Genomic DNA, 6,000 nt, shown 5'->3' on the forward strand with positions numbered 1-6,000 from the left:
TTGAAAGAGAGTATTCCAGTCAACATTGTCAAAAGCTTTCTCTAAGTCTACAAATGTTAGAAACGTAGGTTTACCCCTCCTTAATCTAAGTTATAAGATAAGTCGTAGGGTCAGTATTGCCACACGTGTTCCAAAATTTCTACGGAATCCAAACTGATCTTCCCCGAGGTCGGCTTCTACTAGTTTTTCCATTCGCCTGTAAAGAATTCGCGTTAGTATTTTGCAGCTGTGACTTATTAAATTGATAGTTCGGTAATTTTCACATCTGTCAACACCTGCTTTCTTTGGGATTGGAATTATTATTTTCTTCTTGAAGTCTGAGGGTATTTCGCCTGTCTCATACATCTTGCTCACCAGACGGTAGAGTTTTGTCAGGACTGGCTCTCCCAAGGCCGTCAGTAGTTGTAATGGAATGTTGTCTACTCCGTGGCCCTTGTTTCGACTCAGGTGTTTCAGTCCTCTGTCAAACTCTTCACGCAGTATCGTATCTCCCATTTCATCTTCATCTACATCCTCTTCCATTTCCATAATATTGTCCTCAAGTACATCGCCCTTGTATAGACCCTCTATATACTCCTTCCACCTTTCTGCTTTCCCTTCTTTGCTTAGAACTGGGTTTCCATCTGAGCTCTTGATGTTCATGCAAGTGGTTCTCTTATCTCCAAATGTCTCTTTAATTTTCCTGTAGGTAGCATCTATCTTACCCCTCGTGAGATAAGCCTCTAAATACTTACATTTGTCCTCTAGCCATCCTTGCTTCGCCATTTTGCACTTCCTGTTGATCTCATTTTTGAGACGTTTGTATTCCTTTTTGCCTGCTTCATTTACTGCATTTTAATATTTTCTCCTTTCATCAATTCAATATCTCTTGTGTAACCCAAGGATTTCTATTAGCCTTCGTCTTTTTAACTACTTGATCCTTTGCTGCCTTCACTACTTCATCCCTCAAAGCTACCCACTCTTCTTCTACTGTATTTCTGTCCCCCCAACTGTCAATTGTTCCCTTTTGCTCTCCCTGAAACTCTGTACAACCTCTGGTTTAGTCAGTTTATCCAGGTACCATCTCCTTAAATTCCCATGTTTTTGCAGTTTCTTCAGTTTTAATATACAGGTCATAACAAATAGATAGTGGTCAGAGTCCACATCTGCCCCTGGATTGATTTCTAAATCTCTGTCTTAACATTATATAATCTATCTGAAACCTGTCAGTATCTCCAGGCTTCTTCCATGTATACAGCCTTCTTTTACGATTCTTGAACCAAGTGTTAGCTGTGATTAAGTTGTGCTCTGTGCAAAATTCTACGAGGCGGCTTCCTCTTTCATTTCATAGCCCCAATCCATATTCGCCTACTACGTTCGCTTCTCTCCCTTTTCCTATTACCGAATTCCAGTCACCCATGACAAATTTTCGTCACCCTTCACTACCTGTATAATTTCTTTTATTTCATCATACATTTCTTGAATTTCTTCGTCATCTGGAGAGCCAGTTGGCATATAAACTTGTACTACTGTAGTAGGCGTGGGCTTCGTATCTATCTTGGCCACAATAAAGCGTTCACTATGCTGTTTGTAGTAGCTTACCCGCATTCCTATTTTCCTATTCATTATTAAACCTACTCCTGCATTACCCCTATTTGATTTTGTGTTTATAACCCTGTAGTCACCTGACCAGAAGTCGTGTTCCTCTTGCCACCTTACTTCACTAATTCCCACTATATCTAACTTTAACCTATCCATTACCCTTTTTAAGTTTTCTAACCTACCCACCCGATTAAGGGATCTGACATTCCACGCTCCGATCCGTAGAACGCCAGTTTTCTTTCTCGTGATAACAACGTCCTCTTGAGTAGTCCCCGCACGGAGATCTGAATGAGGGACTATTTTACCTACGGAATATTTTACAGAAGAGGACGCCATCGTCATTTAATCATACAGTAAAGCTGCATGCCCTCGGGAAAAATTACAGCCGTAGTTTCCCCTTGCTTTCAGCCGTTCGCAGTACCAGCACTGCAAGGCCGTTTTGGTTAGTGTTACAATGCCAAATCAGTCAATCATCCAGACTGTTGCCCCTGCAACTACTGAAAAGGCTGCTGCCCCTCTTCAGGAACCATACGTTTGTCTGGCCTCTCAGCAGATACCCTTCCGTTGTGGTTGCACCTACGGTACGGCTATCTGTATCGCTGAGGCACGCAAGCCTCCCCACCAACTGCAAGGTCCATGGTTCGGGGAGGGTGGTGAAGACAGTTCTACTACACTCAAATGGAATGAGGGGTAGATACCGTATTGGGAGACGCCCGAGACAGATGAGGGCCTGACTGTCGCCCGCTATGCAGCCCCAATAGCACGAGTGGTGAGAAAACACATCAAACGCCTTCATGAAAAAATGTTGCCGGTTGCCTGCGAAACCGTTATTGAACGCAAGCGTGCACCTCCTTGTCCCAAGCAAATCGAAGGCCCGCCTGCATGTTGCCTAGGTTGTTTCGTATGCGCTCCAGAAGTTTATCAGCGAAGTCCTTGCACATCCTCCATACAATCCCGATCTCTCCTCACCAGATTACAGTATTTTTGGAGCACTGGAGAAAGATATTCTTGCCCATTGACTTGCTTCGGACGAAGAGGTGAACCTCTTGGCACAACTGTGTTTCCCAGAGGGCACTGACCGTCTCGTCACACAGGAAGATAAATGTACACTCCTGGAAATTGAAATAAGAACACCGTGATTCTATTGTCCCAGGAAGGGGAAACTTTATTGACACATTCCTGGGGTCAGATACATCACATGATCACACTGACAGAACCACAGGCACATAGACACAGGCAACAGAGCATGCACAATGTCGGCACTAGTACAGTGTATATCCACCTTTCGCAGCAATGCAGGCTGCTATTCTCCCATGGAGACGATCGTAGAGATGCTGGATGTAGTCCTGTGGAACGGCTTGCCATGCCATTTCCACCTGGCGCCTCAGTTGGACCAGCGTTCGTGCTGGACGTGCAGACCGCGTGAGACGACGCTTCATCCAGTCCCAAACATGCTCAATGGGGGACAGATCCGGAGATCTTGCTGGCCAGGGTAGTTGACTTACACCTTCTAGAGCACGTTGGGTGGCACGGGATACATGCGGACGTGCATTGTCCTGTTGGAACAGCAAGTTCCCTTGCCGGTCTAGGAATGGCAGAACGATGGGTTCGATGACGGTTTGGATGTACCGTGCACTGTTCAGTGTCCCCTCGACGATCACCAGTGGTGTACGGCCAGTGTAGGAGATCGCTCCCCACACCATGATGCCGGGTGTTGGCCCTGTGTGCCTCGGTCGTATGGAGTCCTGATTGTGGCGCTCACCTGCACGGCGCCAAACACGCATACGACCATCATTGGCACCAAGGCAGAAGCGACTCTCATCGCTGAAGACGACACGTCTCCATTCGTCCCTCCATTCACGCCTGTCGCGACACCACTGGAGGCGGGCCGCACGATGTTGGGGCGTGAGCGGGAGACGGCCTAACGGTGTGCGGGACCGTAGCCCAGCTTCATGGAGACGGTTGCGAATGGTCCTCGCCGATACCCCAGGAGCAACAGTGTCCCTAATTTGCTGGGAAGTGGCGGTGCGGTCCCCTACGGCACTGCGTAAGATCCTACGGTCTTGGCGTGCATCCGTGCGTCGCTGCGGTCCGGTCCCAGGTCGACGGGCACGTGCACCTTCCGCCGACCACTGGCGACAACATCGATGTACTGTGGAGACCTCACGCCCCACGTGTTGAGCAATTCGGCGGTACGTCCACCCGGCCTCCCGCATGCCCACTATACGCCCTCGCTCAAAGTCCGTCAACTGCACATACGGTTCACGTCCACGCTGTCGCGGCATGCTACCAGTGTTAAAGACTGCAATGGAGCTCCGTATGCCACGGCAAACTGGCTGACACTGACGGCGGCGGTGCACAAATGCTGCGCAGCTAGCGCCATTCGACGGCCAACACCGCGGTTCCCGGTGTGTCCGCTGTGCCGTGCGTGTGATCATTGCTTGTACAGCCCTCTCGCAGTGTCCGGAGCAAGTATGGTGGGTCTGACACACCGGTGTCAATGTGCTCTTTTTTCCATTTCCAGGAGTGTATTAACAATTATGGCGATTACTTCTGAAATTATAAACGGATTACCTACTCTTTCTCCATCTGTCTCGTTTTCATTTGACTCCTCCTACAGATGTTTAAGGGCACTGTGCCTTAAACATCCTATTTTAGTACCATATAAGTTGTAGCATAACACTCACCGTATACTTCATTTAGCTTTAATCAGATGTACTCTGTGCGACTTTTGCTCGGCTCAGACTGCGACGTAGAAAGCAAATTTGCATTCTATTGGTTCACAGTTCGTACATTATAACGTAAATGTCATGTCAGCTACTCCGTGAAAGACGACTTTTACGAAGTCGCAGATGCCGCACCAGCTACACTTTTACGTTATGTGAGGAGGCTGTTCCCGGTGGCCTTGATTATGAAGGCAGCAAACAGTAGGCACTTTCTCCAAGCTGAACCAATCTGGAAGATTTAATCCACAATAGAACGAACCAGTAACCCACATAGGGGAATCTGCACGGAAGAGACGTAATGGATAGGGGAAAACCTCAGTATATTTCCTTATGTATCCAAGGCAAGTCTCTCGCAGTATAAAACTGTCAGTTTCAATCTTTGTAATACGAAGCAAATTTCATTAACTGAGACAGCTTGCCGTTTGCCGAGTTTCCAAATGCTGAGGAACTGTAATCGGCTTCCGCTAATGGAGCACAAATTGTCGCGACTCGAACGGCAGATGCAAAGTTAAATCGAGTTACGCCCTATTATTCCGCTTGCGCGTCCCGCGAGTGACGAACCTCAGCCGCGGCGCCTTGTTTATCTCTTCGCTGAATTCCCTTTGTGTGCGCCGGGTTTCACGTCTTAATTTCCCGCCTAAACAGTTAGGACAGGCCCCGAACAGCGCTAACTGTGACAACGCGTTTAGCTGTTCCCCCTCCCCTCGGCTCACCCTCTTACACAAGTTTAATTTCCAGCCATTCCTACTCGTAAGTAAAATTCTGCAGACGCTCCCCCGGCGGGATATTGCGCTCTCTATAGCCCATAAAGCCGAGAAGACATTAAAGGCAGAACATCTGATGCCACGCTTCGGTGACAGCTGTGCCGTTTCAGCGGAGCTCAACGAGTCACCAGAGAGGTAATCTCAACTAGTGATTCGTCTGCCCTCCACAGAACGGTTTGTCTGTGTGGTGTTTCTATTACCATACTCTGGCCCTGTGTGAACAGCACCTGCTAGAATTATGTAACTACTTCTTTCACGGTTAATGATGACGTGTAAAAATTATCTTCCTTTTAAACTTCATGGTGTAATCAGTGTGTGACGTCATAACATGATCAGCAGGAACATTATGACCACCGACCTACTATAGATACAGGGTGTTTCAAAAATGACCGGTATATTTGAAACGGCAATAAAAACTAAACGAGCAGCGATAGAAATACACCGTTTGTTGCAATATGCTTGGGACAACAGTACTTTTTCAGGCGGACAAACTTTCGAAATTACAGTAGTTACAATTTTCAACAACAGATGGCGCTGCAAGTGATGTGAAAGATATAGAAGACAACGCAGTCTGTGGGTGCGCCATTCTATACGTCGTCTTTCTGCTGTAAGCGTGTGCTGTTCACAACGTACAAGTGTGCTGTAGACAACGTGGTTTATTCCTTAGAACAGAGGATTTTTCTGGTGTTGGAATTCCACCGCCTAGAACACAGTGTTGTTGCAACAAGACGAAGTTTTCAACGGAGGTTTAATGTAACCAAAGGACCGAAAAGCGATACAATAAAGGATCTGTTTGAAAAATTTCAACGGACTGGGAACGTGACGGATGAACGTGCTGGAAAGGTAGGGCGACCGCGTACGGCAACCACAGAGGGCAATGCGCAGCTAGTGCAGCAGGTGATCCAACAGCGGCCTCGGGTTTCCGTTCG

Source organism: Schistocerca cancellata, chromosome 9, assembly GCF_023864275.1.
Source record: "Schistocerca cancellata isolate TAMUIC-IGC-003103 chromosome 9, iqSchCanc2.1, whole genome shotgun sequence".
NCBI lineage: Eukaryota > Metazoa > Arthropoda > Insecta > Orthoptera > Acrididae > Schistocerca > Schistocerca cancellata.